An 8,965-nucleotide genomic window follows, 5' to 3' on the forward strand; every position below is an offset into this window, starting at 1 on the left:
CTCTTCATCTTCAGCACGAAACCTGCCACCATAGGTTGAGTCCCCCGCACGCTGCATCACCCCAGCCTCCATTCTGCCGCCCTTGTCCACTCTTTAGACCCTTGCGATTCCACTGGGCCCTCTGGGATAATCTTTATGTCAAGATTTCCATGGGCCTCTGATTACCACTGCCTCTGCTGCCCCCTCTACTGATGCCTCAGGGAGGAAAGGCCAGCCTCGTGGTGTGCCGGGAACACTAGAAGACTGAGCTGCAGCCAGCAGGTGGGTACCAATCTCAGTGTCCAGGGAGACCAGTCTGCCTGGCCTGGGGGCCTTTAAACTTGATGTCCACTCAAAGCTGCCTTTCTTGCTCTTCTCAAACTGTTTCTAGAAAACCTCATAGGGTGGGGAGCAGGGGTTGGGGGAACCTGGACAATGGATTCCTTATGTAGAAAATATTTCAATTTTTTTGTTGTTTTATTTATTATTTATTTTTGGCTAAAACGAAGATCATGGCATCCGGTCCCATCACTTCATGGGAAATAGATGGGGAAACAGTGGAAACAGTGTCAGACTTTATTTTGGGGGGCTCCAAAATCACTGCAGATGGTGACTGCAGCCATGAAATTAAAAGATGCTTACTCCTTGGAAGAAAAGTTATGACCAACCTAGATAGCATATTGAAGAACAGAGACATTGCCGACTAAGGTCCGTCTAGTCAAGGCTATGGTTTTTCCAGTAGTCATGTATGGATGTGAGAGTTGGACTGTGAAGAAGGCCGAGCGCCGAAGAATTGATGCTTTTGAACTGTGGTGCTGGAGAAGACTCTTGAGAGTCCCTTGGACTGCAAGGAGATCCAACCCGTCCATTCTGAAGGAGATCAACCCTGGGATTTCTTTGGAAGGAATGATGCTAAAGCTGAAACTCCAGTACTTTGGCCACCTCATGCGAAGAGCTGACTCATTGGAAAAGACTCTGATGCTGGGAGGGATTGGGGGCAGGAGGAGAAGGGGACGCCAGAGGATGAGATGGCTGGATGGCATGACCGACTCGATGGACATGAATCTGAGTGAACTCCGGGAGTTGGTGATGGACAGGGAGGCCTGGCGTGCTGCGATTCATGGGGTCGCAAAGAGTCAGACACGACTGAGCGACTGAACTGATGCTGGGTCTTTGTTGCTGTTCAAGGACTTCCTCTAGTTGCAGAAGGTGGGGGCTCCTCTCTCGTTGCAGAGTGCAGACTTCTCATTACGGCGGCTTCTCGCCCCAGAGCACGGGCTCTAGGGTGAGCGGATTTCAGTAGTTGTGGTGCACAGGCTTAGTTGCCCCATGGCATGTGGGATCTTCCTGGACGAGGGATCGAACCCATGTCCCCCTGCATCAGCAGGCGGATTCTCAACCATTGCACCACCAGAGAAACCCCTCAATGTTTTTTTTTAATCTTTAATATTAATAGTTTTAAATATGGCTTTAAAAATGATATTTATAAGTATAATCATTAGTAATCATTTAATAAATAGTACAATTAATCATTTCGTCTTTAGAATCAATATCCAATTTAAGAGACAAGTTAAACTTTTGGGGGGCTTTTAAGTTCAGCTTACATGTTTTATTGTTCTTTATATAAGTCTAACAGATTGTAGCAATAACTTTGGAGGAGCCTTTGAATAATGCTTGGTCCTATTTACAACCTTAGCTCAGCACTTCAAGTGCTTTAAATGCATTTATAAATTTAATATATTTATTTCTTTTTAAAGTACTTCAGTTTTTCTGACAGCATGTAAAATCTTCCCCAATCCTAAATTCTTATAGAAACTAATAAATTATACTTATAAATAAGGGAAACTTTAAATGTTTTTATACTCTACTTAAACTTAGATGTCACTATTTTAAAATTGCAAGTCTAAATTAATTACTCAATTATGCATTTTAAAGTGGAGTTATAAAAGTGACATTCTAATGGGACTTACTCGCTTAAATATCACGTCTGAAATATCAAATATGCACTTAGCCTTCCTAACGTAAAAATATTAGAGCTATGGTTTTGTTTATTTTAAATCTTTCTCCACTTAAGCCTAAATCTTCCTGGTGTGTTGGTTGTTAAGCTGTTGGCTTAGCTTCCAGCCTTTTCTGTATTTTGGGATGCGGGTGCAGGGCCTCTGCACATCACCCATCTGCTTTGTGAGATGGGGCCCGCTATTGGTTCTGCCAGTGGGGGGCGCTAGAGGGAGCCTGGGAAGCTGAGTCACTGCTTCCTGTCTTGTCACCATGGCACTGGCAGTTGGGTCTAGTAGCTGCAGCTACCTCCAGTTTGCAGGTTTTCCTCCCTCCCAGAACCGACCTTAACATCCTCTCCGAGAGACAGCAGCACCCTGGACTGGGCCCCCTCAGACACTGGCAGTCCAGCTCTCAGAGCCCCCACCCCCCTAACTCTTGACACCTCAGTCATTCCCAGTCGTTCCCTTCTGTGGGTTGTCCTTGCTTCCTGTAGTTACTTCTGTGATTCCTCGGTGTCTACTCTTTGCCATTTTATTCTTATTTGTCCAAAACCTGATTAATAATCGTTCTACTAAATGCTCTCTGTTAAAATGACAGATGTGGCTTTTGTCCCCTGACTAGACCCAGACCAATGAACCAGGGTTGAAAACTACACGCCTACTAAAGAAGACAGTAACCATCCCAGGTAACCAAGCTTAGGCATTACCAGAAGTTTCCTTTCAATGTGAGACCCAGACCTGCAGACTTTCAGAACGATTCTTCTCACCTCCACCTAAGGAAACCATAGCATTTCAGATAATTTTGGTGATCGTTCCTTAGCATTCTTTAAATTACCAGTGAAGCTGACCAGCTTGATGGACTTGATTCTTGCCAGTATCCCCAAGAGACACTGGGTACTATTTATGATTTTTAATCAATGACTTCATAACCTAAAAGAGCTGTAAGAAGTTGCCTAGTTTCCCAGTCTACCTTCAGAAGTATGCCTTCCTCACCACGTCACTCACTCAGTTCAGTTCAATCACTCAGTCGTGTCCGACTCTTTGCAGCCCCATGAATCGCAGCACACCAGGCCTCCCTGTCCATCACCAACTCCCGGATCGAGTCAGTGATGCCATCCAGCCATCTCATCCTCTGTCGTCCCTTTCTCCTCCTGCCCCCAATCCCTCCCAGCATCAGAGTCTTTTCCAATGAGTCAATTCTTCGCATGAGGTGGCCAAAGTACTGGAGTTTCAGCTTTAGCATCATTCCTTCCAAAGAAATCCCAGGGTTGATCTCCTTCAGAATGGACTGGTTGGATCTCCTTGCAGTCCAAGGGACTCTCAAGAGTCTTCTCCAACACCACAGTTCAAAAGCATCAATTCTTTGGCACTCAGCTTTCTTCACAATCCAATTCTCACATCCATACATGACCACTGGAAAAAGCATAGCCTTGACTAGACGGACCTTTGTTGGCAAAGTAATGTCTCTGCTTTTGAATATGCTATCTAAGTTGGTCATAACTTTTCTTCCAAGGAGTAAACATCTTTTAATTTCATGGTTGCAGTCACCATCTGCAGTGATTTTGGAGCCCCCCAAAATAAAGTCTGACACTGTTTCCACTGTTTCCCATCTATTTCCCATGAAGTGATGGGACCAGATGCCATGATCTTCGTTTTCTGAATGTTGAGCTTTAAGCCAGTTTTTTTTCACTCTCCACTTTCACTTTCATCAAGAGGCTTTTTAGTTCCTCTTCACTTTCTGCCATAAGGGTGGTGTCATCTGCATATCTGAGATTATTGATATTTCTCCTGTCAATCTTGACTCATTACATTGGTTCTTAATTTCCTTGGTTCTTCTGGCCTATGTCTAATCACCTTTGAGAAGAATACTAAGCAATGTGAATACCTTGAACCCAACAATCTCCTGAATTCTTTCATATTCTCAGGAACACATAATTTTTAACAAATACCTAAACTTAAGTCTGATATCAGTTATATATCTTGGAGATAGCTTTGTCTGGAGTCCAAATTATGAGGTCATTCCATTCTCTATAGACTGAACTAGGATCAAGTCAGTCACCTGCCAACAGAAACTTTTGCTGCCCACTCCAAGGCAGTTTTGAGATGGGCTCAATAAGTGGAAATAGCACATAGCTTCTGGTTCTGGCCATAGGGGAACGACTTGTAACAGATGAACCTTTCTGCCAGAATAATTATATAAGCTGGATAAAATATATAAAGTAACTGTTTGGAGGAACTGGCGATTATCCAGTGCAGGCAGGATCTGAACTGCTATGATCCCTCCCTAAGAGAAGAGAAACAAACGAGGTAAAACTTCACATTCATCCTGGTTTTTCCAGATGGTTTTTCCCCAAGTCACTGGCAGGGGTGTGAGTAAGATGGAGTGGGTGGCAGCAGCAAGCAGCAGTCTTACTGGACTGAGATCAGAGTTTAAGGCTCGAGAGTAGCTGGAACTTGAAGGAAGGGAGAATGATGGAGAGGACTAAATGGGAAACCTGCATACTCGTTTCCCTCAAGCTGTTGAGCTGAACATGGAGCTTCCCTGGTGGCTCAGCAGTAAAGAGTCTGCCTGCCAATGCAGGAGATGTGGGTTCGATCCCTGGGTCGGGAAGATCCCCTGGAGGAGGAAATGGCAACCTGCTCAGTATTCTTGCCTGGAAAATTCCATGGACAGAGGAGTCTGGCGGGCTATAGCCCATAGGGTCACAAAGAATCAGACATGACTGAACGTGTGCACGCACACACACACACAAGCTGAACATTCAGTGAGAACTCCAAGAAACCCAGCAGCAAACAGCATCTGGGACGCTAGAGAGCAGAACAGATTTCAGCTGTTGCAGAATGCTGAGGAGACAGAGGTTCAAGTCCCATCTTTTGGTTGAGGCCCAAGAAAGCCCACATTCTGGGAGTAAGGGTCATGCCCAGTAGCAAGATGGTAGAGTAAAATACAGTGACATCAGAAATTACATTAAATATTAATAAACTAAACACTCCAATGAAAAGACAGAGAAGGTTAGACCAGATTAAAAGATAACAATATTCTGTTTTAAGAGACGCACTTTAAATCTTTGAACAGAGAATGATTGAAAGGTTGGAAACATATACTATGTAAATGCTAGCAAAAGAAATGTGGTGTTGCTAATTTGAATCGTGCAAATTTCATAATGATAAAATGTCAATAAAGATATAATACAATATAAATATAATAAAATAATCATTTATTGATCAACTATATGCTATGTACCACCCTAAGTATTTTACAGTCATTGTTTTGTATAATCCTCTGAGAAGTTTTGTGAAGAAAAGTTATCATCCTCATTAGATGAGGTTATTGAAGTGCAGAGAGATTGAGCAGTTTGCTTAGGATCACATAACCAGAAAATGAGAGAGATGAGATTCAAATGTAGTTTGGTCTGACCTCTTGCCAGAGAGCTTTTAAATCACTGCTCTGCTTTCTGAGTACAATATTGCCTACGGTATGCTTGTTTGAACAAGCTTGTATGCAGTTGGAGAGGGTCACTGAAAGCACAGGAGTACATTGTAACCTAAGTGGAGGATATTCTGTGGGGATTCCTGTAAGGGCAGACTGGAACCTTTCAAGAACTAAGATCCTAAGGGAGTCTGCTTAACTCATACACACTCCCGCACACACAAGCTTCTGTGTAAATGTTACACATGACCCCTGAAAGGTACAGAGGCCTTCCAGTTCACGGACTCCCGCAGTCTGATTTCTTTGAATTTCTCAGTCCAAATTCTCAAGAATCTGGTCTATTTCAAGCATGTATCCATCCTTGATTCAGTCGATAGGCGGCTGCTAAGGCGTGCCATCTCACATGGTTTCAGATTTAACTGTTAAATACTTCCGTTGCAATTGAAGAGGAGGCTCAGCAGTTCTCAGGGTAAAGGAGAGACTTGTTTCTGAATCTACACATATGTGGGTAGTGGGAGCCAGAGCAGGAAAACCTCAGGTAATCCTCCCCAACTCATCTCTAGCTCTGTTCTTCCCTCAAAATGCAAAGATGCTTGGAGGGAAGCATGGGCGGCAGGCTCATGGGGGACTGGGGGAACCCAGAGAGAGAGAGAGAGTGGGGACAGATGGGCCCGTCATCGGGGCGGGAGGGAAGAATCTGAAGGGAAACCAGGAGATCAATCATTTCCTAAAGTGCTCAGTCGCGGGCTGAGGTCTCTCTGCCTTTGAGCTATGATGGGAGTGTTTTCTCTCAGGGAATATTGTCATCAGCTGCCTGTCCTCTTTCTTCCTGGGTAGGAGTAACTGGTGGAGAAGGCAATGGCACCCCACTCCAGTACTCTTGCCTGGAAAATCTCATGGACGGAGGAGCCTGGTGGGCTTCAGTCCATGGGGTCGCTAAGAGTCGGAGATGACTGAGCGACTTCACTTTCACTTTTCACTTTCATGCATTGGAGAAGGAAATGGCAACCCACTCCAGTGTTCTTGCCTGGAGAATCCCAGGGACGGGGGAGCCTGGTGGGCTGCCGTCTCTGGGGTCGCACAGAGTCGGACACAACTGAAGCGACTTGGCAGCAGCAGCAGCAGAAGTAACTGGAAAAGCCTACAGAGAAGATAGGCTGATGTTTGGAGCATCATATGCTGAGGTGATGGGGAGTCAGGGTGACGCAGGAGCCCTAAGAGTCTTCCAAGCTTCTGGGAACCGCCCCCCCCCCCCCAAGAATAATTCTGTAACAAGTAATTGTAAGAACAACATTTAATATTCAGTTAAGGCTAACTATGACCAAGTGCTAGCGTAACACTCAACCCTTTCTATATTCTCTCTTTTAAACCTCTTAACAATGCAATGGAGACACATTATTATTCACGTTTTAAGCTGAGGCACCCACTCCAGTATTCTTGGGCTTCCCTGTGGTTCAGCTGGTAAAGAATCCACCTGCAATGTGGGAGACCTGGGTTCTATCCCTGGGTTGGGAAGATTCCCTGGAGAAGGGAACGGCTACCCACTCCAGTATTTGGGACTGGAGATTTCCATGGACTATGCAGTCCATGGGGTTGCAAAGAGTCGGACACGACTGAGCGACTTTCACTTGACTTCACTTCAAGCTGAGGCACAGAGAGGCTGAGCAGCCTGTCCAAGGCCACAGAGCTAGTAAGGGGCCACACCAGAACGCGAACCTAGGTGGTCCAGCTCCAGAGACCTAGCTTTTAACTATATTCTGATAAACTCTTCTTCCACCCTTTGTAACGTGTAACCTAAATTACTGAACCAAAGAACAGTGATTGAGAAAGATGAGAGCTAGCTGGGTGGCCCCGTGGGGCCCCTGGCTTTCCCAGAGTGTCCCACTGGAGGGAAGTTCCCTCTGTGAGGCTGCCCACCAGTGTGTGAGAGGCGCCCTGAGGTGCTTCCCCATCACATTCCTCTCAGAGCTGGTGAGCGCAGGGAGAGAATGAGGTCCACAGGAAAACCAGGGCCCGGTTTATAGTCTCTGTCTCCTTCTCCTTTGTCTGCCTACTGCCCCTGTAGCCACACAGACCTTTCTCTCTGCCCAGCAATACTAGCTGGTGACTTTGGGCAAATTACTTGAGCTCTCTTTCCTTTCACAAAATGCAACTAATTATGCCTACCTTGCAAGATTAGAGAAAAAATAATATATATATGTGCACACACATGTGTACACTATATACTGCTCACATTCACACACATGTATGCATACAAATGGCATAGAAAAGGTTCAGGCTGTCTCTGGGTTAGGTAAAGTTATGGATGTTCCTAGCAGCCTTGGGTGTAATAGCCAAAAACTGGAAACCTAAACATCTATAGACTGATGAATGCTGAGACAAAATGAGATATACCCACACAGTGAAGCACTACTTGGCAACAAAAAAGGAATCAACTACTGACACAGGCTACATCTTGGGCAGACTTCAAAAAATGTCAGGCTAAGTGAAAGAAGCCAGATACAAGAGGCTGTTTATTGTATGATTCATTTATATGAAATGTCCAACAAAGACACATTTATAGAGATAGAAGGCAGATGAGTGATTGCCTGGGGTAGGAAATGGGAGTGGGGATTAATGATAAATGGGCATCAGTGGGCTTATCACAGGGATAAATATGTCCTAAAACTGATTTATGATGATGATTGTACCACCTGGAAAGTTACTAAAATGTAACGGTACACCTGACATTGCATTTTTTTTCTTTTTTTTTATTGTGGTTAAATATACATAAAATTTGCTGTTTTAATCTTTTTTAGGTGTATAGATCAGTGGCATTAAGTAAACACTCACATTGTTGTACAACCATCACCACCATCTATCTCCAAAATATCTTCATCTTCCCCAGCTGAAACTCTGTACCCAATTAAGCAATTATTATTCCTCATTTCTCTCCTCTAGCCCCTGGCAGCCACCACTCTATCTTCTGTCTCCTGTATTTGACTGTTCTGGGCTCCCTTTATAAGTGGAATCATACAATATTTGTCCGTCTGTGACTGACTGATTTTGCTCCGAATAATGTCTTCAGAGTTCATCTATGTTGTGGCTTGTGTCAAAATTTCTTTCGTTTTGAAGGATGAGATATATTGCAGTGTATGTATGTATTACATCTTGTTTATCTTCCTTCAATGGACATTTGTGTTGGTGGCTCAGATGGTAAAGAATCTGCCTGCGATGCAGGAGACCTGGGTTCGATTCCTGAGTTGGGAAGATCCCCTAGAGGAGGGCATGGCAACCCACTTCAGGATTCTTGCCTGGAGAATCCGATGGACAGAGAAGTCTGGCAAGCTACAGTCCATGGGGTTGCAAAGAGTTGGAAACGTCTGAGCGACTAAGCACATTTTTGACTACTGTGAATAATACCTCTATGAATATTGCTGTATAAATATCTAGCAATTGGTGGGTTTATGCTATGTAAAACATATCTAAATAAAATTATTTCAAAAATAAAACTTTTTTTTCAAAATTTAAAAAGCCAATAAATGATAGATATTGTTATATCAGCAACTGAGAGTGATAA

Source organism: Budorcas taxicolor, chromosome 15 (genome assembly GCF_023091745.1).
Source record: "Budorcas taxicolor isolate Tak-1 chromosome 15, Takin1.1, whole genome shotgun sequence".
Lineage (NCBI taxonomy): Eukaryota > Metazoa > Chordata > Mammalia > Artiodactyla > Bovidae > Budorcas > Budorcas taxicolor.